At 44.6% G+C, this 27,976-nt stretch overlaps 1 protein-coding gene and 2 long non-coding RNA genes across 3 annotated transcripts in view; 2 read left to right on the top strand and 1 right to left on the bottom strand.

Moving 5' to 3' along the window:
• Positions 1-27,976, bottom strand: part of MAN1A2 (mannosidase alpha class 1A member 2) — a 1,471,929-nt gene that overhangs the window by 124,677 nt on the left and 1,319,276 nt on the right. The window lies entirely within an intron of this gene.
• LOC138525683 (uncharacterized) lies at positions 3,223-4,237 on the top strand. Its single transcript, XR_011283408.1, has 3 exons — positions 3,223-3,342; positions 3,436-3,546; positions 4,027-4,237. It is a non-coding gene; the product is annotated as an uncharacterized lncRNA (long non-coding RNA).
• Positions 8,286-9,300, top strand: LOC138525684 (uncharacterized). The gene is made up of 3 exons (XR_011283409.1): positions 8,286-8,405; positions 8,499-8,609; positions 9,090-9,300. It is a non-coding gene; the product is annotated as an uncharacterized lncRNA (long non-coding RNA).

A 27,976-nucleotide genomic window follows, 5' to 3' on the forward strand; every position in this document is an offset into this window, starting at 1 on the left:
TATCCTCCCCTCTTAAGTGGTTACACAACAAACTGCTTGCCAGATAATTTTTTAGCCCTATGCCAGACACATATCATGCCCCTTGGAGCCCTCTCTCCCGAGCTAACAATGAGCCAAGAACCAGGCCGGTGTACGGGAAATATATTGGTATTTATTTAAGTTATAAGTAATAGAAATTAGCACCAAAATGTCAAACAGCACTTTATCCGTGGCACAACACAATCAACTTCTCTCAGCCCAAATAAATCACAAAAGTGAGTTAAAAAGAACACAATCACAATTCTTCACTTTCTGCAAATTTCACTTCACAAAATAATTACACTGATCAATAACGACGGCACTTGTGATGTAATGTTGTGCAATTTTGATTTTGTGCAGGCTTAAAAGGCTAGCAGTAGGATTTCAAGATTGGTAATTACGATTGTGCCTACACTTTTGGTTTTAATAAACACAGGGTGATGTATCGGTTTGTTTTTCAGATCCCCCCGCCCCCTTTACTTTGATCTATTTTGGGAAGTCAGACAGAAAAATTGGAATGCTTTGTGGAATTTTGAATTTCAGACCCCCCCCCTTACTGAAAGGCCTGTGTTGTGGAAGTTGGATGAAAAGGTTGGACTGATTTAAGAACAAAGACACTCCTCTTCCTTAAAGAATTTGCGGTCAGCTGGACAACAAGGATTACCCAATTGAAGTATAGGCTATAGTTTTCAGAGCACACTGGGAAGTGAAATGTGGATTAAATTTCAAATTTTAACAAAATTCACCCTGTAGCGTCCTCCAAATGGAGAATTAATTAAATTTATATTTTTGGTTAAATAGGCTAAGAACCTAAATAGTTTTGCTCCCCCACCCACTATAAAGGGAAAGTATTTAAGGCAAGCAGACTCCCCATCTTTTGGTTTCCCATGGCTCAGTTCTTCTTACATAGCAAGCCTCTGTTTAAGGTTCAGGAAAGCCAGCTGCATCTCAGGACACTCTGGAAAGATAGGACAGTGGTCTGGTCATTGCACTCTCAAAGATGGCCTCTCGCTCTCCACCATAGGACCCAGTCAGCTTTGAGGCCTTCCTCGAAATAGACAGCTCCACCCTAATGCACTCATCAACGTTCTCTGGTGTCTCCTTGCAGCCATCAGATGGTAAGTTTCAGCAGCCTTCCTGATGGTCTGTCTCTTCTCTGTCTCTTTCTCTCTTTTTCTGTCTGCCTTTCTCTCTTTTTTCTGTCTGTCTTGGGGAAGTACCTTGCAATAATCCCTGCCACTAGGATTGGACAGTTACCCTTCTCTCTCCTCCCAAACCCAACCTCCATGTCAGGATTGGTTTAGGGGTCAGGAGCAACTGGTCCCCATTTGTCATCGCCCTTTGTTCTGCTTTTAATTTTTTGGCAAAAAGGAGTTATGTATCACAACTTCATAATTTTACTAGCAACGGCCATAGTAAATATTTTCTAATTCAGCTAATCATGGAGAATTAGATAAACCGACCACCAAATCCGTAGCATAGCTATGTGGCTCCTTTCTGCCGTTTGCATAAAAAGCACAACAGTTATGAATATGTAAGTGTAATGATGCAATGTCCACACCACTTTGAGTTACTTCTTCTTAAGTTTACTTCAGGTTCTTTAGTGACATTTTTTGGATGTGAGCTTACAGATCAAAGAGGGTCACATCGACACCACGGTGTACCATAAACCAACAGACGTGAATAATCTTTTACATTTCAGCAGTTTCCATCCTAAACCCATGCTCAAAAGCCTACCATTCAGTCAAATGTTAAGATTGAAGAGAATTATCTCAGACCCAGCAGGCCTTGACTCAGAATGTTCATTTCTAGTTGAACGATTTGGATCTAGGGGGTATCCAGATACTATCACAGGAGAAGCCCGCAACAGATCAGAGACCTTCACGAAGGAACAACTACGCATCCCTAAAGTCAAGGATAAGTCCACACCGCTACTCTACATTTCAAAGTACTCACGACAGAGTTTCCAAATCAGCAAAACTCTGCGTAAAAATTGGACCATACTACACAATGATCCCTCTCTCCTGAAATTATTTCCCAAAGCACCAATGATGGCCTTTAAACGTGGACATAATCTCAAAGATAAACTAGTGAGAGCGGAAAGACCTCCTAAAGACAAACAACTTGTACTGAGTACCATAAAGAAGGGTACCTTTCCCTGCTTGAACTGTACGAACTGTAACAATGTTATAAAAGGTGAAACGATATCTCACCCACAAACTGGGAAGAAATTCAAAATCAGAGACTTTTCCACCTGCCTCTCCGCAGGTGTCATCTACTCATTGAAATGTCCCTGTGGTAAATTATACATAGGACAAACCACAAGACCCGTCAAAGAAAGATGGTCAGAACACAAATCCACCATCAGATGTAAGAATCTCAGATCCCCAGTGGCAAGGCACTTCATCGAATTCCAACATACGATTGCACAAATTAAATTTCAAGTCATAGAAATTGTCAAACGTCCACACAGAGGTGGCAATTACCAATCCCTGTTGTTACAGCGAGAGAAGTACTGGATCCACACACTTGACACTTTGCAACCTAAGGGTCTGAATGATGAATTCTCTTTGAGTTGCTTTCTATAGTGAATTGTGAAACTCACATGTTACATCGCCAACTACTATACACAAGTGTCAGTATCCCGGACCTTAAAAAAATTTTTTTTCTTTGTCATTACAAGTGTTGTGACTTTGATGTTTTCTTCAAGGGAACTGTATTTTCCTATGTTTGACTTGCCTATATTCACTTAAATGTTTGCACCTGTTCACGAATGACCAATTGAACCATCTCTCCATTCGTTCGAACCTTGTATGAGTAATAGGCTGCATCGCAATCTTTTATCCCCTTGCCATTGAATTATACTTGTCTCACTATATAATGAGTAGCCTCATGACTCTACATGATTTGTTTTGGACTATTAAGAGTAAACTGCATGTACCATTTGTGTTATCTATCATGACTGTAACGATTATTGTACTATTCACAAATTTCTGTTCCATTAGAACCAAAATTATAAAATGCGTTGCGATGGTGAACACCAGAATTCTTATGTTTCATTATGGAACATATTAACTCTACTTTTCTTATTTATCCTGATCTCTGGTCAGTCCCTATGAGTACGCTTGCACTATGCGCCATTGCATGATGGCCTCCATATTCCTCACTCACCGGCTTCTATGCCCTTTTCTATGTTTATTATTTAGTTTCCTTTCTACGTCTGACGGCGTGTCCCCAGCACAGCTCGTTACCTAGGTTACGACCGCGCGGAGCCACTGCCTGCCGGTTTCAGTTTCCACTAACAGTGTTCCCCGCACTGTACAGGTAAGCTACCGCTACTTGGGTCCCTTTGCCCGGTTGGGAGACCCCAGGTTTATTTTTCTCCAGTATAACAGAAATGTATATGTCCCCACTTAGGTGCCAGCAGTACGTGTCTCTTTGCAGATGCCCTGCATCGTATAATTGTTTCGAATACTTGTTGACCACACGGATGCCCCTGTTGCCTTGGCTACTCGTCCCGCAACTCGAGTGAGTGCATTCTTTAAAACCAATTCCGGTTTATTTTAAGTATTATTTATTTTATTCAGTAGCGCTCTTTTGGAGTTATTCTTTCTCCGTCCACAGGAGGGGTATGGTTTTTTCTTAAACACGCTCCCCATATTGACTCAGCTTTTTCACTATTCAAGGGTGGTCCTTGCTATTTAGAACCCACTACCGCTTTTGGCTTATCTCGATCTGTCTGACTCTTCATCACGCCATTTTCTAGATCCCACCATGTAGGTGGATCTCACACAATACATCTCCTTTGTTATGTGTTTAGCTATTAGTATAGAGTGTTTCTCTTTGATCTGTTAGTTCACTCTTTTCACCATACTAGATCTCCAGTATTCTGCTCTTCACCATCTCGCTAGCATCCCGAGTTATGTACAGCTTGTCAGTCAGTCCTTGACTGTTATGGAAATAAAATAAAAGATTTTACTTTTTGTCTCCTTGAAATGTTGTCAACAGTTCAATTGGGCCCTTATGAAGAAGAGGTTACCCTCGAAACGCGTCGGCCACTCCACAATTGGACAGCATCACCTCTCCATCATTTATTGCTTCTTCGCAATTTGTTTTAATATGTTAAACGTCACGAATTACTTTGTACAACAGAATGTGCCTTTTGGCAAATTTTGTTTTCCTCTTTGCCAAATAAATTGTTATATGCTCAACTAACAAACTGCTGTTATATATCTATATCCATATATTTGAAGGCCCTATGTGGCATCAGTAAACAGTGTGCAGGGGACGGGAGGGCCCCACTTTTTGGGTCCTCTTCTATTTTCTCTTTTCTGATTTAGGCTTTGTGCCAAGGCCTTTTTTCCTCCCCCGCACCTTTAAATTCTTAAACCAGCTCTTCTGTACATATAATGATGATTTGAATTTCTATATCAATTGTTACCAGGTGTGCACCACTGTCAGCATTTTTGTTTTCTCCATATGTACTGGTCTTCCAGTGTGGCACGTACCAAGTGGGTAGCACCCTGATATAAACCTTGTTCATTATAAATATGTCATTTTCTCGCATCAACGAGATCACAGATAAACACGCAACTACACTTGCATTTGATGCGGAAGAAGCTAAACGCATATTAGCTCTCATCAAGGATACAGACCAATCTTTACAGAGTAAAGTCAGCCCAGACAAAATAATCTTTCAATTAGAAAAACTCATTAGACGCGAGATATCGCAGAAATTACATGCCAGTACCCTAGTGGAATATTACAAATCACAGAGAATCCCTAGAGGATTGAGGGTATATTTGAGACCTACACTCTGCAGCGAGAGCAAAGCATTTGTTGCTAAATGGGATCAAATTCTGAACAAGTGTTCACTTGACTTGATCTTACTTACGATTGAGGAACTTTCCAAGTCATTGACATCCATCGACAAAGACATAGAAGCACTGACAATACAGCTTTCAGAATTCAAGTCAAAAGAGGATCTGACACAACTTTTGGAAGATATCAATTCCAAATTGAGCAATTACAAAGCAGACATAGAACAAAGGAAACTTCGTAAGTTTAAACGCGATACGTTCGATTATTTGAACGATATCGTGTATACCTGGCAGGAGTTTTACCATCACAGAAACGCCAGCAGAAGTCGAGCTAATAATCTTAACAACTCCAACTCAGGGAGTGATAGTAGTAGTAGCAGTGTGGGAGAACCAATACCGAAAGACCAGTCACAAGAACAAATTCCACAGCAAGTACCAACACCTGGGACCACAATTCCCCACCTTACACCATCTCAATCTGGGACAGTTGCTAGTACCACAGGTGTTTTTTTAGGCCTGAGAGACAGACAAAAAGAAAAAGAAAAACACGACGAGGCAAGAAAAACACAAAAAGGAAGATACAAATAAGTGAAAATCTAGTCATCAACCTATCAAGCAAAAACCTGACGAGTGGCCAACTTGATATCTTAAACCGTGGTCTTTCCTTTGTTCCTACTTGCAACACATCACTATTTGAAGAAAAAATCTGTCTTCACAGATTGTTGAGGAAATTAAGATTGAAGATGTTTTTCGAATCCGATTTGGATACAGAATCACAGGCCCTAGAGGATGACATCCTACAGATGCGCCCCAAGAGTACTTTCGACCCTCAGATTCAAAATTCGATCTTGGATCTCTTCGAGAAGAGTGTCATTAATGACCTCAAAAGAATTAATTACCATAGCACTAAACCAGTTAATATTAAGAATAGCCAACTTGAACATGTTGAACAGCTGGCTAAAGATGAAGATTTAACTATCAAACCTGCGGATAAGGGTGGGGCAATCGTGATCATGGATTCATCCTACTACACACGGAGATGTCTGGAACTACTTAACGACACCGTTACTTACACAAAACTTGATAATGATCCACTACTTAGAATCAAAGCCATCATCCAGAAAGCTATTGACAATGCTTTGGAAAACAACTGGATTGATTCAAAAACAAGTCAGTTCCTTATAAACAAATATCCAATCACGCCTGTGTTCTATGGCTTACCAAAGGTTCATAAAGACAACATTAATCCGCCACTCAGACCAATAGTTGCGGGAACTGATAGCATATTTGACCCATTGGCCATCTATGTGGATCGTTTACTTCAACCTCTAATCCAGGAAATACCAACCTACCTGAAGGACACTACAGACTTCCTCAACTGTCTACAAGAAATCATAGCCCTGGACACTAGCTGCATTCTCTTTAGTATGGATGTATGCAGCCTTTACACCTCTATTCCCCACATCGAAGGGGTTGATGCTGTACTCTGGCTCCTGTTGAATCATGAACATATAAGAGGGAACAAAGAATTTATTGTGGAATTACTGGAAATAATTCTTCACAACAGTTACTTTAGATTTCAGGGCCAATACTATGTACAATCATCAGGTACTTCAATGGGGTCGGCCATGGCTCCGGTTTATGCTAACACCTACATGTATAAATTTGAAAAAGAAAACGTGTTGGATCACCCATTTTGGTCATTTAAAATCTTGACCTGGAAACGTTATATAGATGATATCTTCGGTATCTGGTGTGGTACACGAGATGAATTGGATTTTTTTTGGAACATCTGAATTCAGTGAACAACACAATCAAATTCACAATGGAAGTAGGGGACCCTTCATTACATTTTTTGGATGTGAGCTTACAGATCAAAGAGGGTCACATCGACACCACGGTGTACCATAAACCAACAGACGTGAATAATCTTTTACATTTCAGCAGTTTCCATCCTAAACCCATGCTCAAAAGCCTACCATTCAGTCAAATGTTAAGATTGAAGAGAATTATCTCAGACCCAGCAGGCCTTGACTCAGAATGTTCATTTCTAGTTGAACGATTTGGATCTAGGGGGTATCCAGATACTATCACAGGAGAAGCCCGCAACAGATCAGAGACCTTCACGAAGGAACAACTACGCATCCCTAAAGTCAAGGATAAGTCCACACCGCTACTCTACATTTCAAAGTACTCACGACAGAGTTTCCAAATCAGCAAAACTCTGCGTAAAAATTGGACCATACTACACAATGATCCCTCTCTCCTGAAATTATTTCCCAAAGCACCAATGATGGCCTTTAAACGTGGACATAATCTCAAAGATAAACTAGTGAGAGCGGAAAGACCTCCTAAAGACAAACAACTTGTACTGAGTACCATAAAGAAGGGTACCTTTCCCTGCTTGAACTGTACGAACTGTAACAATGTTATAAAAGGTGAAACGATATCTCACCCACAAACTGGGAAGAAATTCAAAATCAGAGACTTTTCCACCTGCCTCTCCGCAGGTGTCATCTACTCATTGAAATGTCCCTGTGGTAAATTATACATAGGACAAACCACAAGACCCGTCAAAGAAAGATGGTCAGAACACAAATCCACCATCAGATGTAAGAATCTCAGATCCCCAGTGGCAAGGCACTTCATCGAATTCCAACATACGATTGCACAAATTAAATTTCAAGTCATAGAAATTGTCAAACGTCCACACAGAGGTGGCAATTACCAATCCCTGTTGTTACAGCGAGAGAAGTACTGGATCCACACACTTGACACTTTGCAACCTAAGGGTCTGAATGATGAATTCTCTTTGAGTTGCTTTCTATAGTGAATTGTGAAACTCACATGTTACATCGCCAACTACTATACACAAGTGTCAGTATCCCGGACCTTAAAAAAAATTTTTTTTCTTTGTCATTACAAGTGTTGTGACTTTGATGTTTTCTTCAAGGGAACTGTATTTTCCTATGTTTGACTTGCCTATATTCACTTAAATGTTTGCACCTGTTCACGAATGACCAATTGAACCATCTCTCCATTCGTTCGAACCTTGTATGAGTAATAGGCTACATCGCAATCTTTTATCCCCTTGCCATTGAATTATACTTGTCTCACTATATAATGAGTAGCCTCATGACTCTACATGATTTGTTTTGGACTATTAAGAGTAAACTGCATGTACCATTTGTGTTATCTATCATGACTGTAACGATTATTGTACTATTCACAAATTTCTGTTCCATTAGAACCAAAATTATAAAATGCGTTGCGATGGTGAACACCAGAATTCTTATGTTTCATTATGGAACATATTAACTCTACTTTTCTTATTTATCCTGATCTCTGGTCAGTCCCTATGAGTACGCTTGCACTATGCGCCATTGCATGATGGCCTCCATATTCCTCACTCACCGGCTTCTATGCCCTTTTCTATGTTTATTATTTAGTTTCCTTTCTACGTCTGACGGCGTGTCCCCAGCACAGCTCGTTACCTAGGTTACGACCGCGCGGAGCCACTGCCTGCCGGTTTCAGTTTCCACTAACAGTGTTCCCCGCACTGTACAGGTAAGCTACCGCTACTTGGGTCCCTTTGCCCGGTTGGGAGACCCCAGGTTTATTTTTCTCCAGTATAACAGAAATGTATATGTCCCCACTTAGGTGCCAGCAGTACGTGTCTCTTTGCAGATGCCCTGCATCGTATAATTGTTTCGAATACTTGTTGACCACACGGATGCCCCTGTTGCCTTGGCTACTCGTCCCGCAACTCGAGTGAGTGCATTCTTTAAAACCAATTCCGGTTTATTTTAAGTATTATTTATTTTATTCAGTAGCGCTCTTTTGGAGTTATTCTTTCTCCGTCCACAGGAGGGGTATGGTTTTTTCTTAAACACGCTCCCCATATTGACTCAGCTTTTTCACTATTCAAGGGTGGTCCTTGCTATTTAGAACCCACTACCGCTTTTGGCTTATCTCGATCTGTCTGACTCTTCATCACGCCATTTTCTAGATCCCACCATGTAGGTGGATCTCACACAATACATCTCCTTTGTTATGTGTTTAGCTATTAGTATAGAGTGTTTCTCTTTGATCTGTTAGTTCACTCTTTTCACCATACTAGATCTCCAGTATTCTGCTCTTCACCATCTCGCTAGCATCCCGAGTTATGTACAGCTTGTCAGTCAGTCCTTGACTGTTATGGAAATAAAATAAAAGATTTTACTTTTTGTCTCCTTGAAATGTTGTCAACAGTTCAATTGGGCCCTTATGAAGAAGAGGTTACCCTCGAAACGCGTCGGCCACTCCACAATTGGACAGCATCACCTCTCCATCATTTATTGCTTCTTCGCAATTTGTTTTAATATGTTAAACGTCACGAATTACTTTGTACAACAGAATGTGCCTTTTGGCAAATTTTGTTTTCCTCTTTGCCAAATAAATTGTTATATGCTCAACTAACAAACTGCTGTTATATATCTATATCCATATATTTGAAGGCCCTATGTGGCATCAGTAAACAGTGTGCAGGGGACGGGAGGGCCCCACTTTTTGGGTCCTCTTCTATTTTCTCTTTAGTGACATATTACAGGATTAAAACATCAGGAATAAGACATATACAGAACACCGGCACCCATCACCCAGAGAGGAAGGGCCCAACTGATTCAACATAGAACACTCACCACAGCATTCTCCCACTCAATACATCAACATTCCACAGGCACTCAGGTGACATCATAAATCACATGACAAACCACAGACTAAACTAGCACTTCACAACACATCTCCCTCCTTACCAAAAACACCCACGAACAGGCACTTCACAACAGTAATTAATTAAGCATATCCCTAATTTCATTTTCCAACCACTCACCAACTGTCACATTTGGAACATGCTCAGATCAGCCAGAAACCTAATCTAAGTCACATGTAGATGCATTTTATATACCCCAAATCGTCTGGAAAATACATTAAAAGAGGTACAAAAAAAGAAATCAATCTGCCTTATGGTTGCTGAGGAAAAAGGCCTAAATGATAATAGTCATTTTAAATTAATTGTGAATCTTTATGTGGGATAACTGGCAATTTCTGCCTTCCGGCCATTTGTTTTCACTGGGTCAGCCTGTACCTTTATCCGTCTCCTTTATGTTGGAAGCTTGCTCTTTGAAGTGGGTGCCCCTATTTTCACACATATTAGTCATGCTCCAGCCAAGGGGGTACCTTTTCTTAAAGTCAATGCTTTCAGAAAAAGCAGGTCTGGAGAACATTGAATTTTGACACCTTAGCAGGACATTTTATTGCAATTGGTAATTAATGGGAGATGTGACATCCAGGCTGGGAGTGGGAGATGCCTTTGTGAAGTTTTTCCCAAAGCCAGCAAAAGGGTCTGCCCATGGCTGACATTTGCCAGGAAGACAAAGTGGCTCTTCAAATGTCACTGGAGCTTTGTAGGTCAAACATAATGTACATTGCTTTTGGTCAACCCACACATCATGTTTTGTTTTCCCGATTTTTCTCTGTGAGCAGTGATATTTTTTCACTTTTAATTTTTAAAACCTTTTTTATTTGCACACACATGTTTGGGGCCTTTAAATGCACCCCACAGATCCACGGCCTTTACCCAGATCGCTGGGGTCATAGATGAGGTATTAAGCGAGTGGGACATCCCCACCACAGTTAAAATGAGCAATGGACCGCTGTTCGGTGGGCAAGACTTCCATAGGTTTGCGACACATCTACGTTTCAATCACCAGCGGATAACACTGCAGTGGCCACAGGCCAACGGGATGGCAGAGTCGTTTATGTTGTCTATCAAGAGAACCATCCAAAAGGCGACCATCGAAGAAATGCCAAACCAACAGGCCCTTTGCCGCATGCTCTGCCATTACAGAAACGCACCACACTCCGTGAACGTGGTACCACCCGGGGACCTGATGAGAGAGTACCAAGCCAAGACTCAAAGGAGAGTTCCGGGACTTTTTTTTTATTGTCCCTACGGGTCGGCCATGTGTTTGTAAGCATAAATCGGTAGATCGTAGGAAACTTTCCTATGGACCTTACCCGACTTTTCGCCCCTTATCGCACTCGAAATCAGCCTCCATTTTGTGATAATCCTATCATTCCGCCGCATCGACCTGGCTCACCTGCCTTTGCGGCACTAAATCAAATCCCCCGCCCCTGAGCCTGACATCAGCAGACGCGTACTGCCCATTTCAAGCACGTCTCGTGTCAACAATCGCTGCGCCTCAGCTATTGACGTGTTGCCATGGAAATGGCAGGACGCCTCTTTCCCCAATAAGTATAAACAGACCGTTTCACAACATACAGCAGCAGATTTTCGATTCCATTCCTCTCTCTGTGTTACTTTGAGTATTCTGTGACTCGTTTCAGTGCTCTGGTCAGCTACCTTCGCCGCTTGTAGCCCGTGTGAACAGATACCAGTACCACCGCTATAAATTATTTTACTATCTTTACCGCACAATGGCCACAATAATGCCGTATATGTACGAGCCCGAGTACACCGAGGAAGAACTACTGGAAAGGCAAGCACGCGAAAACGATGGGGATTCGGACGGCAGTTGGGAGGACCAGTCAACGGATGAAGAGCCTGGACCATGTCGCATGGACGGCGTCTCCACCTGGTGCACGTGCAATCGGTGCGAGCTAATGCCAACTGAGGAGGAGAACTGCTGCTGCCGTGAAAATTCCGGGTGCTTGGCCTACATTTCGGAAAGCGAGCAAAGTCAGCAGGAAGGCGAGCAAAGTCCGCAATGCATCACCGAGCTGCCAGAGTTCAGGGAAGCCTGCCTCTCACGGACAGTGTTGAGGATGATGATGGTGCTTATGCACGAACTTCGTGGCACTGTTCGTCCGCGTAATCCGAGTAACGAGTAAGTATACTCTGTTTGTGATGTCAGTGATGCCACCACTATTTCATGGTCGTCTCCCACATATAAAATTACATTTACATATCATTGGAACGCATGTAAATTGGTTCCATATAGTGCATTTTCTAGATATAATTTTTTTCTAAGAAAAATGACATGTGTTACCTGAATCGACATTGATAAGAAAGTTTGGTCAGTTTAATACAGTTTGCATCTTTTTTTTTCACAGGTGGTACAGGCTGGTGGCCTATCGTTGCTTCACTTGGTGGCTTCACGGGAGGCTCGGACACCGCGTTCGGAGAGTAATACCTGCCTGTGCGGTACTTGCCATTAGACAACATTTCCCCAGTGACAGTGGACAATACCGCGGATTTTCCCTCGATGTGCTGCAACCTCAACTTTACAATGTGTAATGTTTATTATTTATGTTTAATTAAAATCTAAAATAAAGCCCAACATATATTTTAACAATGGTTGTTTTGATTTTTTAAATGAATCTAGTGTATATTCTCCTGGGAGGGTGAGGTATTTATAAACTCACCCCCCTGCCTTCCATGTAGTAGATCCTGCAGCCATCCTCTTACATTCAGTTAGATGGCCTCTCCTTGGTGAGGCCCTGCGGCAAACGGGTCTTGTCTGCACGACCACCGCCCCGATCCACCCCCCGCCCTATCAAAGGCAGTTCGCACCGGGGTACTTGAGCTGCTGGCAAGTGGAGCTGTCAGGGAGCGATAAAGGCCAAGAGGTGCCAAAGACCATGTACACTTCAAAGTGGTCTATAGAGCATGGGTTTGTTGTTCCCATGTCTACCTCCAGACCCCGTGTCTCCTGCCAAGCATCCCCCTCACGCTGGACGGCCCCCTGCAATCCACATAAGTGTGTCTCCATTCACGAGTCTTCCTGTGTCTTGTCTGCACGACCACCGCCCCGATCCACCCCCCGCCCTATCAAAGGCAGTTCGCACCGGGGTACTTGAGCTGCTGGCAAGTGGAGCTGTCAGGGAGCGATAAAGGCCAAGAGGTGCCAAAGACCATGTACACTTCAAAGTGGTCTATAGAGCATGGGTTTGTTGTTCCCATGTCTACCTCCAGACCCCGTGTCTCCTGCCAAGCATCCCCCTCACGCTGGACGGCCCCCTGCAATCCACATAAGTGTGTCTCCATTCACGAGTCTTCCTGTGTCTTGTCTGCACGACCACCGCCCCGATCCACCCCCCGCCCTATCAAAGGCAGTTCGCACCGGGGTACTTGAGCTGCTGGCAAGTGGAGCTGTCAGGGAGCGATAAAGGCCAAGAGGTGCCAAAGACCATGTACACTTCAAAGTGGTCTATAGAGCATGGGTTTGTTGTTCCCATGTCTACCTCCAGACCCCGTGTCTCCTGCCAAGCATCCCCCTCACGCTGGACGGCCCCCTGCAATCCACATAATGCCACGACATATACACGTCATTCATTCACAAACACACCCCTGGTTCGAATTCTTTATAACCCACCTCATATTTCTAATGAGAACTTCTTTGCGCTTTGCTAGTCAACCCGTGAAGGTGCTGGTTATCTGCTCTTCGTCTCTGTGAACTTCCGTGACCACTTTGAGCAAACTCGTCAGTTTGCAACCTGTGAACTGCTCCCTGTTCTACGACAAGAAACTACTCTGATCCCTGCATCTAACTGTTTGTTCGTCAAGGTAAGTCCATGTACCATAATCATTTTGCGTCCAATTTTTTAATTTATATCTATTTGCTAGTAGTCATCAAATTGCATCCATGTTTTCTTTTCGTTCACGACAGTACATGCAAGGAACTAGTCACATGTTCTGAGTTTAGTCAAATTACTTTTTCTATTTTTTGAAAGTTATTGAAATACTTATCCGCATGTGAATAACGTGTATAGTTCCAAGAACCAAAACGGACCTTGCATTGAACCTTTTATGTGTCATTTACTGTTTTAACACATTGGTATTCATAGAGAATTGTTGATCTTTACTTTTCAGAACTTTCCATAATGCCTGCCTGTTCCATTGGCGGTTGCCCTTCGAAGACCCATAACAAATCTGAAGGTACTATAATGCATGTTTTCCCTAAGACAATAGATCAGATAAGAGGATGGGTCCGATATTGCGGATATCCAGCCTCTGAGCTAGAAAGTAGAGTCCTAGAAGTCTTTGCGGACAAGAGGGGTGATCGATACCGCATCTGCAGCAGGCACTTTAGCCCAGACATGTACTCCACATCATTGCTAATAAAGAAGAAAACACCGCGAGCGAGGCGAAAATTGCTCTCAACCGCTATTCCCACTCTATTCGTCCACATGCCTCCACTGGTGAGTCAAGTTTACGGATCTAGTTCTCGGCCTTGCGGTAGTGTGTAGCAGTAGCTAACAATAATTTCCCCATTTATGTATCCACTCAATATGAAGGCGGAAGATTCTCCATCCGTGTCGTTATTGCAGTCATCAGCCACTTCAAGCGCCTATCGGGTAATCTTACTTAGCTATTCTGACACTGACTTGTTTTAGGCATGTAAATCAATAGTTTTAATTGATCGTGTAATTATTTTACCTAATGGTACACCCTTGTACTCGTCCTCTAGTCTTTGTTTTCAGTTATAATTATTGTTATCCAAAATAATGCAAGTACTGTCTTTCAGGGAGATGCTGAGGAGTCCAACGCATTGACGACAACCGTAGATGTCACTCAGATGCTCGAGGTACGTTTCTTTCGTTTTTAGCCATTGATATGTCCTTCTGTCGTCGCCCTCCTATTTGTCTTCTTTTTTCAATATTGTGTTCATTACTAATGAAAGTCCTATGTTTCAGGGAGTCGATGGAGCATTAGTCCAAGTAGAAGGGGGAGCATGCAGTTACGGGTCGGCGCAACAGCTTGCAGAAGTGTGCACCGCAGTTACATCGTCCCTTGATGTTCTTATGCATTTCGAGGTATGGATACTGACAGTTCGATCAAGCGAAATCATATGACGTGATTACATCCGCTATACTTCCTTCTTTATTAACGCAAGTACTATGTTTCAGGGAGATGACGGAGCTTCTTCTACAAGAACATCACCCCTAGTAGTTGATGCAGATCTCTGGGTGGTGACACTTCCAACGATCGAGCAAATCGAATCATATTTACATATCCATTATTTATTTTAGACAACTGATCATTTGTGCAGGTCTATTTAGATGAGCCGTTGACGCCTGCTCAAAGTTTATGTTCTTTTTAACAAAATAGAAAAGCATACTAATGCAATTACTGTGTTTCAGGGAGTTGCTGAAGCGTCATCTTCAATAATATCATCAATGGAAGTCTATGCGGAGCCCGAGGTATGGATCTTGACAGTTCAATCTAACTAGATCAACAATGCGTGAACTATTGTCGTTTGAATGTTCTACACAATGCGTTCATTCGTGTTTTGCTATTGAGATGTACGTATGGGTATTGGTCCCCAAGTACATTTTGTGTTTTCAATATTATTATACATACTAATGAAAGTTCTATGTTTCAGGGAGTCGATGGAGCCTCAGTGAGTGATGGATGTGCTTATCATGAAAATATAGTCGTTGCAGCGCGAGAGGAAGTGGAGACATGCACACACGAGTCGGAGCAACAGCGTCCAGATGTTGAAGTTCGAGGCAAGAAAGTTTCAAAGAAAAGAAAGCAAAAGAAGGTTAGTGTCCTGTTCACTATATTATGTTGTCTTTCACTGTCAATAGTTCAATACTGTAAGTTGTGTTTAAACTGAACATCCCTTTTCTAATCTGTCCTCTAGTTGCGAGTGGGTGTAAGAACTAAATCTACACAGACAGTGAAGCGAACGAGAGATGTTGCTTGTCAAACCTTTTGGCAGGGACTTGAGACTGGAGATGCATCGTGCCAATGGGAAGAATATGAAGTGATTGACAACGGAGCTATACCACCACCAGCCATTGATAGTGAATGTCCTCCTGGTAGTTTGGATGCAGTCGGAGATCAATTCACAGAATCCACACCCGCAAAAAATAAGAGCGCGCGAAAGTTGAAGACATTGTTTTTTTCTCCCATCTCCGGACAAGGAACAGATGTTGCAATGGAAGAGAATGACGTGGACGACAATGAAACACCATCAATATCACTCAGCATAGCGGAAGACGATATCAGAGATTGTACCTTTCATGCGAGTGACATGTCCTCAACGTTACAGGCCGAACCAGCTAGGATGCAGAGTGAAAGTATAAGGAAAGAGGCCAAATTCATTGTATTCGATAGCTGTTTGATGGATATTATTATGATGATGAAATGTGGGCATTCGGTTGGTGGGGAAGTATGTGGGGAGCCATTGATTAATGTGACTCGTGCAATTCGAGGCACTAACCTTAAAATACATGCCACCTGTACACAATATCATCCGTTCGCATGGTCTGCACAACCCATGCTGGGGCAACTGCCAGCAGGCAATCTACTTTGTGCAGCGGCCGCACTTTTTAGTGGTTCAAGTTTTAAAAAGTTACAGTATTTCTTTCAGTTTGTGGGAATCCATTTCATTGCGAAAAGTCAGTTCTACAAATACCAAACCGATTATCTATTTCCAGCCATCAGCGAAGCTTGGAGAATGGAAAAAATGTCAATGGAAAGTACATTCGCGGGCAAACGCTTCAGGCTAGCCGGTGATGGACAGTGCGACAGCCCAGGATTTTCAGCCAAGTACTGCACCTACCACTTTCAGGACATGGAAAGTAAGAAAATTGTGAGTTCGGTGGTCGTGCAGGTGTCACAAAGTACATCCTCAGTGGCCATGGAGAAAGTTGGCTTTGTAGCATCATTGCAAGAACTACAATCGCGGGGAATGGTGATCGACCTGATAGCCACGGACAGACACGTTTCAATTGCCAAGACAATGAGAGAACAGTACAAAAATATAAATCACCAATTTGACGTTTGGCATCTTGCAAAATCAATCAATAAAAAATTGTCTGCTGCAGGTAAAAAAAAAGAATTGCAAGGTATTTCACAGTGGTCCAAGTCAATCAGCAACCATCTTTGGTGGAGCTCAAAAACATGTGAAGGGTCGTTGGAAATTCTACTGGAAAAATGGCGGTCAGTAATGTTGCACTGTAGCAACGTACATCGATGGTCGACAAATGAGCATTTCCACAAATGTGAACATGGCCATTTGTCCACAGAGGAGGCACGGAAGAAGAAGTGGTTGATTCCTTCATCACCCACTCACAAAGCCATTGAAAAGATTGTATTTGATAAAACTATAACAAAAGCTTTGAGGGGACTCACGGAATTCTGCCACACAGGAGATTTGGAGGTGTTCCACAATATGTGCCTCAAGTACAGGCCCAAAAGATTGCATTTTGGCATGGAAGGCATGATAAATCGGACTCTTTTAGCGGTCTTGGCACATAACCATAATGTTGGCCGTCAACAAAGTAGGACGACCGGAACTTTAGGGACGCTTCGCTACAATAAGGCCTTCACTAAAAGAAGTAAACAATGGGTGATCAAACCAGTGTTTGAGGATATGCAATATGAGTTTATTGAGAGACTTATCGTAGATGTCCTCGATAGGCACATACATGGAGTGGTGAACGAACCTATGCAGGGGACAACTGCATTGCCACCCAACATTGCCTCTGTTCCATGTCCACCTAAAGCAGAGCTCATTGAGAAATACACATCACGGTTTAAATGATTGTAATTTGATTGTCTGTTCTCTCGAGTCTCCTCATGTTGCAGGCCCATTGCAATTAAACCAAACAGTAATATAAATCATTTTTACAAAAATTATAGAATGTTTCCGTATTGCAAAAACATGGCCGACCCATAGGGACAATAAAAAAAAAGGCACGCAGACAAGATGTCCCTAAAACTAACTGCAGCTAACTAGAAATGTGTGCTCGCTCAAAGTGAAGGTCAGCTGCTTTGATGTTTTGCTCGGGTGGCGGAACGGCCCACGACCCAATATAAGGTTCTATTGTGATTTGACCTTGACAGGCCGGGACCATCCTGAAAGACTAAGAAAAGATAATGAATAAAATTTCAGAAACGAAACGATGAGCCACGTTCATTAGAAGAAGTAACGTCGGCAAAGAAGGAGTGGTGTTTCGGGTCTGCCCTACACAGAGACACAATGGAAAATGCAAATATAATGTAAGTAACTTTTGATGAGTTTATACCGCAATTTCATTACTATACAGTGGCTTTAAAGACGGGTTCAGTTGTACTTGTTCGTTCTATGTGGCATATTGTTTTCTACCGCGCACTATCTTGAGGAGAAACATCTGCTTTTACTGAAGCACCTCAAAACCTTCCTCTTTGCTTCTGCTTTCTCTCTCCCTCTCCCCTGCTACAACTGGTCCACTGTCTGCGACCTCAGTCCTGGGCCCTTCCACTCTCCACCTGCACTCCCCCCCCCCTCCATGCCTCGCCACGCCTTTAAACACTTGTGTACACCCAGTAGCGCTGTCCTCGCTATGAAATGAATAATTTTAATAAGGATCTGATGGTGAGACTAATTTCATTTTTTATGTTTTTAGGTACATCATTCACTACTGTCTGTGTCACGAGTACCAGACACCGGCGGACGGCTTCTACAGCCGCCAGTTGCTTCTCCGCGTGAACAACGTTACCACCCTGACCATTTTATGGGACGATCGCCAAGTACAAGTATGCCCTTACGCGGTACTAACGGTTAGATGCAACATACCTACCATTGTGGTGGCCTAGCGCCTCGTTGTTGGAACAGCCATGCGATTATCAGTGCGACAGAAGAGCTTATTTTTATCGTAAACCAACACCCTGTGTACTGCACACGAACATCGCTTCCCTCAAGACGAACTAATTTGGATCGAGAGCAAAGAAAAATGCAAATCGCTGAATATTCTCTAAACATTTGATGTCCAATAAACGTACTTTGCCAAATGTACAATCTTGCCGTTTGCTTTTAAACCACGGTTTCACATTCCGAATTGTGGTGCTGTATTGTGAGATGCTCTAAGACCCTGTGTACAGCAAAGGACCATCGCGTTCCTCAATACGAACTTTTTGGAACATGAGCAAATAAAAATGCAAATCGCTGAATATTCTCTAAACATTTGATGTCAAATAAATGTACTTTACCACATTTACAATCTTGCGGTTTGATTTCAAAGTACAGTTTCATATTCCGAATTGTGGTGCGCTGTATTGTGAGCTGATCTGTGTTGATTTCCGGGGTCTGTGTGGAGTCGCGTAGAAGACGCCTGGGCGCGTTTGCCTACGCAGCACAGTCACGTCACGGATAGAGGCGGGGAATATGAATGTTTTGATAAAGTCTGTTTCAGGGGCGGGGGATTTGATTTAGTGCCGCAAAGGCAGGTGAGCCAGGTCGATGCGGCGGAATGATAGGATTATCACAAAATGGAGGCTGATTTCGAGTGCGATAAGGGGCGAAAAGTCGGGTAAGGTCCATAGGAAAGTTTCCTACGATCTACCGATTTATGCTTACAAACACATGGCCGACCCGTAGGGACAATAAAAAAAAAGTCCCGGAACTCTCCTTCAAGCTCTCAGGACTCAGAGGAAGCTGGAAGATCGAGTAGTGCTAGAGGACGAAGTGCAAGAAAGGGATGCAGCGACAAGGGAGGCTGCAAAGGAAGGAAAAGACCCGACAATGGTAGAGCGACGGTCAAGGAGTTCGAAGAAGGAGAAGAGGTGCTTGTAAAACAGTGAATACAGAGGAAGACAGATACCCGATATGTCAGCACCCCCCTCAGAATGACAGAAATAAAAGAGACTATGGTGATAGCCGCCAAAGGGCTGTCATAAGGAACGCGTCGTTCTTCAAACACTGCCGGCCGGACGAAGATAACAGACAAGAGATGAAGGCACCCGATGAAGGAGGAGAGGAGAATGAGGAAAGTGTGGTGCCAACAGCTGGAAAGAGAGAGGAGACGAGACAGAGGGGCGACCCAAGCGAACCATCAAAAGGCCCCGCAGGCTGATCAAAGAGGTGTGACATGGACGTAAGGAGATATGTGAGGGGGAGGTGTTGCGAGGAAAAAGGCAGCATGGACTGAAAGGGTTAAGAGGGAGACATAATGCAGGAGGAAGAGGAGGGGCCTCAGGAAGGAACAGGCAGGCAGGCAGTTAAAAATAAAGATAGTTTGATGTACAACGTGTCCCGTCGTCCTTGCGTGCATGGAGATTTGAATGATCGGACAGCATCTCAGATATTTAATATAAGCTGAATATTAATGGCAAGAGTCCCTCAACCCCTGAATGTCCTTGCCTACCCGACATCAGATCACGCATTATGCACACATTACATAGCAGCCATGCTGTGCTTATTTGGTAGGGAACACCGCCAGTTGGTTAGGCAGTGTCTGGCAAAGCTCCTGAATTCCGCTTCCGAGGCTTGGCTGTGAGACCCTGGGGCCGCATGATGGGGCATCAATGAGGCAGTAATCCAGCAGGGTGGTCATTTCTCCCAGGTCTTACGCCTATCATGCATATCACCAACATGCAGCGTGGGGCTCTTATCTGGACAGTGCACTTCACTTGCTTACTACTGACATTAGCACACATTTATTAGGAAAGGAAGGCAGCTATGCAAGGCCGCCAATCCTTCACCCCACCCACTGCCCTAGACCCTCTGGTAGGTGGCCCACTCACAGGAGCGGCCGGAGCCTGCACGCACTTCAAGCAGTGCCACTTGGGTTGGGAGAAGAATGAGGAGAGAAAGGGTCCTCCTTAACACAAGCTCTGTGACTTCTGAGGACCACTGCAGAATCAAGCGACAGGCAGGGGCACTGCACCATGTACACAGCCCGTCGGTGTAGGAGTCCAGCAATTTAACCGTTAAGTACCTGGCACAGATTCATTATTTAAAACGGCAACAGTAGTTTCTAATTCAGGCTTTAGTTGTGCCATCCCTGGGAAGGCACCTGGTGGTGTAGCACACTGGGGTCGCTCCTTCAGCCATGGGGCATGAAAGTATACCTGCACACAGAGCAGGACCCCAACCCGGCTTTCCCTTGCAGTCCCAGAACGCCACTGACTACCCCGGTAGCCCTGCTGCAACCAGGAGACGGCAAGGTGCTAAGCTGACAGGCAGCAGCCACATGCAGAGCCAGGGGTTCTGGGGTCACGGTGGAAAGACATTGCCTAAGGACGGGCAGGCGTGACTGGCCCGAGGCCGGTGCTGAGATACACCCAGAAGTCCAACCTTCCTCCCCATCCCCACGCGCTCTCCATGGCAAGGGAGGCTGGCACCGGCTGGGCATAGCAGCTGCTGCTGAAAGCTTGTGCACATTAAGACTGGCCCAGACTCCGAGAGACGCAGAGCCCACATGAGTCCATTAGGCTGATTAGATGGGCAAGTGATAGGCTTTCACCTGTAATTGGTGTAATATAATTTCCAGCATTTACTGTTCCCTTTCCCTGCTGGCCCGGTGCCCTTTCCCAGCTGAAGCTGCGCCCACGCACGCACGCACCCGCAGCATGGACCCGTCCTGGAACGCCACCTTCAAGACCACTGCCCCCATTATAAACCAGCTGGAGACTAAATTCAACACGACAGGAATGGAAAGAACGACCCCCAACAGAACAGAGCAAGACCCCGTCCCAAAGACCACTCACAGGAACAGCAGCGGGGCTGGGATCGCAGGACACGGGCACCAGCCAGCTTACCAGGAGACACCCTCCCTCCCCAATATTTCCATGACGCTCCACCCCCAATATTTCTATAACGCTCCAGGTGGCTTCTGGTGTTTCAGGCAGGCCCCCAGACCATTCCAGCCCAGAATTACCAACATCATGCAGGCCCCACGCCTACATCACCAGCACACTCTGCATTAACACCACCACCAGAGAACTCCTTGCATTACCAACAGCCTTCAGCATTACCAACAGAATCCGAAACACTCCCTGCATTATCGCCAGATTCCAGATCAGTCCTAGCATCACCACACAGGCTCCAAACTACTGCCCGCAACCAACAGGCTCCACACCACTCCCTCCATTACCAACAGGCTCCACACCATTTCCTGCATTACCAACAGGCTCCACACCCTCTGCATTACCAACAGGCGCCATACCACTCCCTGCATTACCAGCAGGGTCCAGCCCACTCCCTGCATTACCAGCAGGGTCCAGCCCACCCCCTGCATTACCAGAAGGCCCCATACCATCCTCTGCATTACCAGCAGGGTCCAGACCACTCCCTACATTACCAGCAGGCTCCAGACCACTCCCTACATTACCAGCAAGCTCCAGACCACTCCCTGCGTTATCAACCACCTCCAGATCAGTCCATGCATTAACAGCAGGCTCCAGACCACCCCCTGCATTACCAGCATGCTCCTCACCACTGCCCGCATTACCAGCAGGCTCCAGACCACTCCCTGCATCACCAGAAGGCTCTAGACCAGTCCATGCATCACCAGCAGGCTCCAGACCACTCCCTGCATCACCAGCAGGCTCCAGGCCACTCCCTGCATCACCAGCAGGCTCCAGGCCACTCCCTGCATCACCAGCAGGCTCCAGGCCACTCCCTGCATCACCAGCAGGCTCCAGGCCACTCCCTGCATCACCAGCAGGCTCCAGGCCACTCCCTGCATCGCCGGCAGGCTCCAGAGCACTCCCTGCATCGCCGGCAGGCTCCAGAGCACTCCCTGCATCGCCGGCAGGCTCCAGAGCACTCCCTGCATCGTCGGCAGGCTCCAGACCACTCCCTGCATTACCAACAGGCTCCGGACCACTCCCTGCATTACCAACAGGCTCCAGACCACTCCCTGCATTATCAACCACCTCCAGATCAGTCCATGCATTACCATCATGCTCCACACCACTGCCCGCATTACCAATAGACTGCAGACCACTTCCCACATTACCAACAGGCCCCAGACCACTCCCATATTAGCGGCAGTCTGCAGACCGCTCCCACCATTACCAGCAGGCTCCAGACCATTCAATGCATTACCAACAGGCCCCACACCACTCCTTGAATTACCAATAGGCCCCACACCACTCCCCACATTACCAACAGGCCCCACACCACTCCCCACATTACCAACAGGCCCCACACCACTCCCCACATTACCAACAGGCCCCAGACCACTCCCCGCATTACCAACCGGCCCCAGACTACTCACCGCTTTAGCAGCAGCCTTCAAACCACTCCCCATTTTAGCAGCCGAGTCCAGACCAGTCCCCGCATTACCAGCAGGACCCAGACCACACCCCACTTTACCAACAGGCCCCAGACCACTCCCTGCATTACCAACAGGCCCCAGACCACTCCCTGCATTACCGACAGGCCCCAGAACACTCCCCGCATTACCGACAGGCCCCAGAATACTCACCGCTTTAGCAGCAGCCTTCAAACCACTCCCCATTTTAGCAGCAGAGTCCAGACCAGTCCCCACATTACCAGCAGGACCCAGACCACACCCCACTTTACCAACATGCCCCAGACCACTCACCCCATTACCAACAGGCTCCAAACCACCAATGCCTGCATTACCAACAGGCTTCAATCACTCATCTCATTACCAACAGGCCCTCGACCACTCCCCATATTAGCAGCAGGCTCCAGACCACTCCCTGCATTACCAACAGGCCCCAGAGCACTCACCCCATTACCAACAGGCTCCAAACCACCACTGCCTGCATTAACAACAGGCTCCAGGCGACTCGCCGCATTACAAACATGCTCCAGACCACTCCCCACACACATTCTAGGCGTCCCCCAGTACTACACACATTCCAGGCATCCCCCAGTATGACACACGCTCCAGACATCCCCCAGTATTACAGGAAAGTTCCAAACCCTCCCAATATTACACGTAAACTCCAGACGTCCCCAAGTACTACACACACACACATGCTCCAGACGTCTCCCAGTACTACATGCACGTTCCAGGCATCCTCCAGTATGACACAAAAGCTCCAGACATCCCCCAGAATTACAGGCAAGTTCCAAACCCTCCCAATATTGCATGCAAGCTCAAGATGTCCCCCAGTATTACACACAACCACCAGACGTCCCACAGTATTACAGGCAATCTCCAGACCCTCCCAATATTACATGCTAGCTCCAGATCCCTCCTCCCAATATTACATGCAAGCCCCGGACGTTCCCCAGTATTACAGGCAAGCTCCAGACCCTCCCAATATTACATGCAAGCTCCAGACCCCTCCAAATATTACATGCAAGCACAAGACATCCCCCAGGATTAAACATAAGCTCCAGACCTTCCCAATATTTCACACAACCTCCACACCCCTCCCAATATTACATGCAAGCTCAAGACATCTGTAACAGTCTATTGAGAAGCCACCCTCAACACGGGTAGTTCCTTCCTTTCCCACTTAAGTACTTATGCAACAAACTGTTTAACAGATTATTTTCTTTAGCCCTATCTCAGCCACATATCACACCCCTTGGATCCCTCTCCCCTGAGCTAACAATGAGCTAAGAACCAGGCCGGTGTACGGGAAATATATTGGTATTTATTTAAGTTAAAAGTAATAGAAATTAGCACGAAAATGTCAAACACCACTTTATCCGTGGCACAACACAATCAACCTCTCTCAGCATAAATAAATCACAAAAGTGAGTTAAAAAGAAAACGGACGATTCTTACTTTCTGCAAATTTCACTTCACAAAATAATTACACTGATCAACACAAAGGCACTCATATAATGTTGTGCGATTTTCATTTTCCTGCAGGTTTAAAAGGCTAGCAGTAGGATTTCAAGATTGGTAAAAATACATATGGCAATTCTAATTTTGCTCACACGTTTTTGGTTTAAAATAAACACAGGGTGATTTATCGCTTTGTTTTTCAGTGGCCCCCTACTCCCTTGTTTTGGTCTAGGTTGGGAAGTCAGACAGAACAATTTGAATGCTTTGGGGAATTTTGGATTTCAGACCCTCCTTACTGAAAGGCCTGTGTTGGGGAAGCTGGATAAAAGGTTGGACTGATTAAAAAACAAAGACACCCGTCATCCTGAAGAAGTTGGGATCAGCTGGACAACAAGGATTACCCTATTCATTTATAGGCTATAGTTTTCAGTGCATACTGGGAAGTGAGCTTTGTTAATTACACATTTTAACTAAATTCACCCTGTAGTGTTCTGCCAAATGGGGAATTAATTAAAATAATATTTTTGGTTAAAAAGGCTAAGTATCTACACAGTTTTGCCCCCCCCCCCTCCCACTGTAACGGGAAAGGATTCAAGGCAAGCAGATTCTCTCACCTTTTGGTTTCCCAGGGCTCAGTTCTACTTACATAGCAAGCCTCTTTTTAAGGTTCAGGAAAGCCAGCCGCATCTCAGGACACTCTGGAAAGATGGGGCAATGGTCTGGTCACTGTACTCTCAAAGATGGCCTCCCTCTCTCCACCATAGGACAGAGTCAGCTTTGAGGCCTTCCTAGAAATGGACAGCTCCACCCAGATGCACTCTCACTTAACTCCTCTAGTGTCTCCTTACGGCTGTCAGATGGTACATTTCAGCAGCGTTCCCGATGGGTTGTCTCTTCTCTCTGTCCTCCTGTCTTTGTCCTTTTTCTTTATGTCTCTGCCCTAGTGCAGTCCCCCTTATATAGCAGCGATTACACTAATTTTACAATCTTGGGGAAGTACCCTGCAATAATCCCTGCCACTAGAATTGGACAGTAACCCTTCTCTCTCCGCCCAAACCCAGCCTTCAAGTCTGGATTGGTTTAGGAGTGTGCAGCAACAGATGGCAATTCCCATATGTCATCATCCTTTGTTCTCCTTTCAACTTTGTGGCAAAAACTAGTTTTGTATCACAACTTCATTATTCTACTAGCAACTGGTATAATATACATATTTTCTGTTTCCGCTTATCATGGGGCATTAGATAAGCCGACCATCAAATCCGTACGATGTAGCTGGGCCATGTGGCACTTTTCTGTAGTTTCCATAAAAAGTGCAACAGTCATGAACATGTAAGTTATTAAGCACATCCCTAATTTCATTTACCAACTGCTCACCAACTCTCACATTTGGAACATGTTAAGATCAGCCAGAAACCTAGTTTAACTGGCCATTACAGTTCCCAGAGTCACAGGTAGATGCATTTTATATCCTTGAAATCGCCTGGAAATTACATTAAAAGAATGAAATCAATCCACATTATGGTCTCTGAGAAAAAGGCCTAAATGAAAATAGTCCTTTTAAAATAAATGAATCTTCATGTGGGACAAATGGCGATTCCTACCTTCCTGCCATTTGTTTCCACTGGGTCAGCCTGTGCCTTTATCAGTCTCCTTTGTGTTGAAAGCTTGCTCATTTTTTTATTTACTTGATTAAATTGATTTACAATTTTTACAAGATAAAAGATTAAACAAAGCAACTGAAGTGTTGCATTACAGTCTTCAAAACAAGTAGAGAACAAGTGGAATGAAAGAAGAAAAAGAAAACAATGGTCGTACCCTGGCAAGTTAAGAACTTCGGTTCCCTTTTTCATTTTCCTATCCACGATGAGTGGGTCTCATATTTGACTTCTCGAATTCTCATCTTTACCGTCTAAAAATATGATCCGTCACTCACGTTTGGGAAATATGTTCTGAAAGAAACTAGCCACCGCTGATGGTAGTGAGGTTTTTTCTCCACTCATCAGTCGATTCCACCATGCCTCTTCATCGAATATTTGTTGGTCTGAGAAAAGATGACCCAAATAGGTGGTTCTTTTTCCGCTAAGTCCCATACATGATAATAAGATGTGCCTTAAAGTTTCTACTTGTTTCGGTTTCTCACAATATCGGCATGTGTTTGAAGTTGATTTGCCTCTAATTGCCATCAGCTCGTTTGTAGGAAGTAAGTTTAAACGTGCCCTCAAAAAGGTGACTCTGTGGGATCTACTTGGAAATCGTTGCATATAGCCCGGCAGTTGGTTTAATTTTTTGGGGATTATTGGCCTCTCTCTTATCGACTTATATGCACACGCCGTGTCGTCGGTAGCGATCCAGGGACTCGTCCAGCTTTTTTCCGATCTTAGTTGGATTCGATAGACGGTCCTCCTCAGAGCAACCGATCTGTTCAAGTATCCTCCTATTTTTAGCTGACCACTTCTCCAGTAGTCTGTTTTCGCTTTCAAGTACTGCGTTAATTATATTGAAGATTTCTTCTGTCTGGTAGGAGGATTTTTCTGTAGGGCATCAAGTTGTTGCGTGCGATCGTTGATTGCATTGAGCGCAAGCTCAATTCTCTTCAAATCAATGCTAGAGGGGTCGATTGAGGAAGTCCCAAGACTCATCGCCAAAAATATCCTTCCAATTTGGGCCAAACTTTGTCGGGCATGAGAGGCAGAGCTTCCGCACCATAAGTTAGCAATGGAATAACTTTGGCCTTGTAGAAATGTACTATTGGAATAGTAGAGAAACGTCCATATATTTTATCAATTGTCCTTGTCTGCGTCGCCAGTTTTTTACCTTTTGAAATAGAACGGCTTGCATGGGTGCTTCCACTATGCGACTGCTTAGTGTGACACCTAGATATTTAAAATATTTTACATGTTCTATTTGTGAACCTTCTAGATTCCATCATAGGTTCTCAGATTTCATTGTGCCTTTTTCAATGGACATGATTTTAGTTTTCTCCTTATTGATTTCCAGGTTGTTACTTTTGATATGCTTTGCTAAGCTATCAAGTTGACGTTGCAGGCCGATGGGCGTCTGATCCACCAGGATCAGGTCATCTGCGTACAGGAGTCTCGTTATTTTTACTCCTCCTATTGTTGGTTGAATTGAACGCAGGTTTTTCTCATGATGTTAAACATCCGCTAGATAGGCGTTGAAAAGAGCCGGGGGAAAGTGGACACCCCTGCTTCGCCCCTCTAGTTGTAATTTTGGTGGGTAGTAGACCTGCACGATTCAAGCGTACTTTCATAGAAGTTTCCGAGTAAAGAGCTTGTATTGGCTCAACGATTCCCGACGGGCATCCTTGGGTGATCAGCTTTTGCCATAAGGCTTCTTGGTTAACCTGGTCAAATGCTTAGACCAGGTCAACAAAAGCTAGATGGATCTTCGGACTATCTTCCAAAACCTTCTCCTTCAGACAGCTTAGCAGAAGAATGTTTGCTGTGGTCCCCACTTCCTTCACGAAGCCCGTCTGAAACGGGTCTGCACTTCCTGACGCTTTAAGCCAAGCCTAAAATTGATCCAGCACCAATGTACCTGAAGATTTGATCGATCACGTCTAATAAGGCGATAGGCCGGTAATGCTTCTGATTGTCTTTCAGTCCCTTTTTAAATATTGGGAC

Source organism: Ambystoma mexicanum, chromosome 7p, assembly GCF_040938575.1.
Source record: "Ambystoma mexicanum isolate Mex_15411 chromosome 7p, UKY_AmexF1_1, whole genome shotgun sequence".
Taxonomy (NCBI): Eukaryota; Metazoa; Chordata; class Amphibia; order Caudata; family Ambystomatidae; genus Ambystoma; species Ambystoma mexicanum.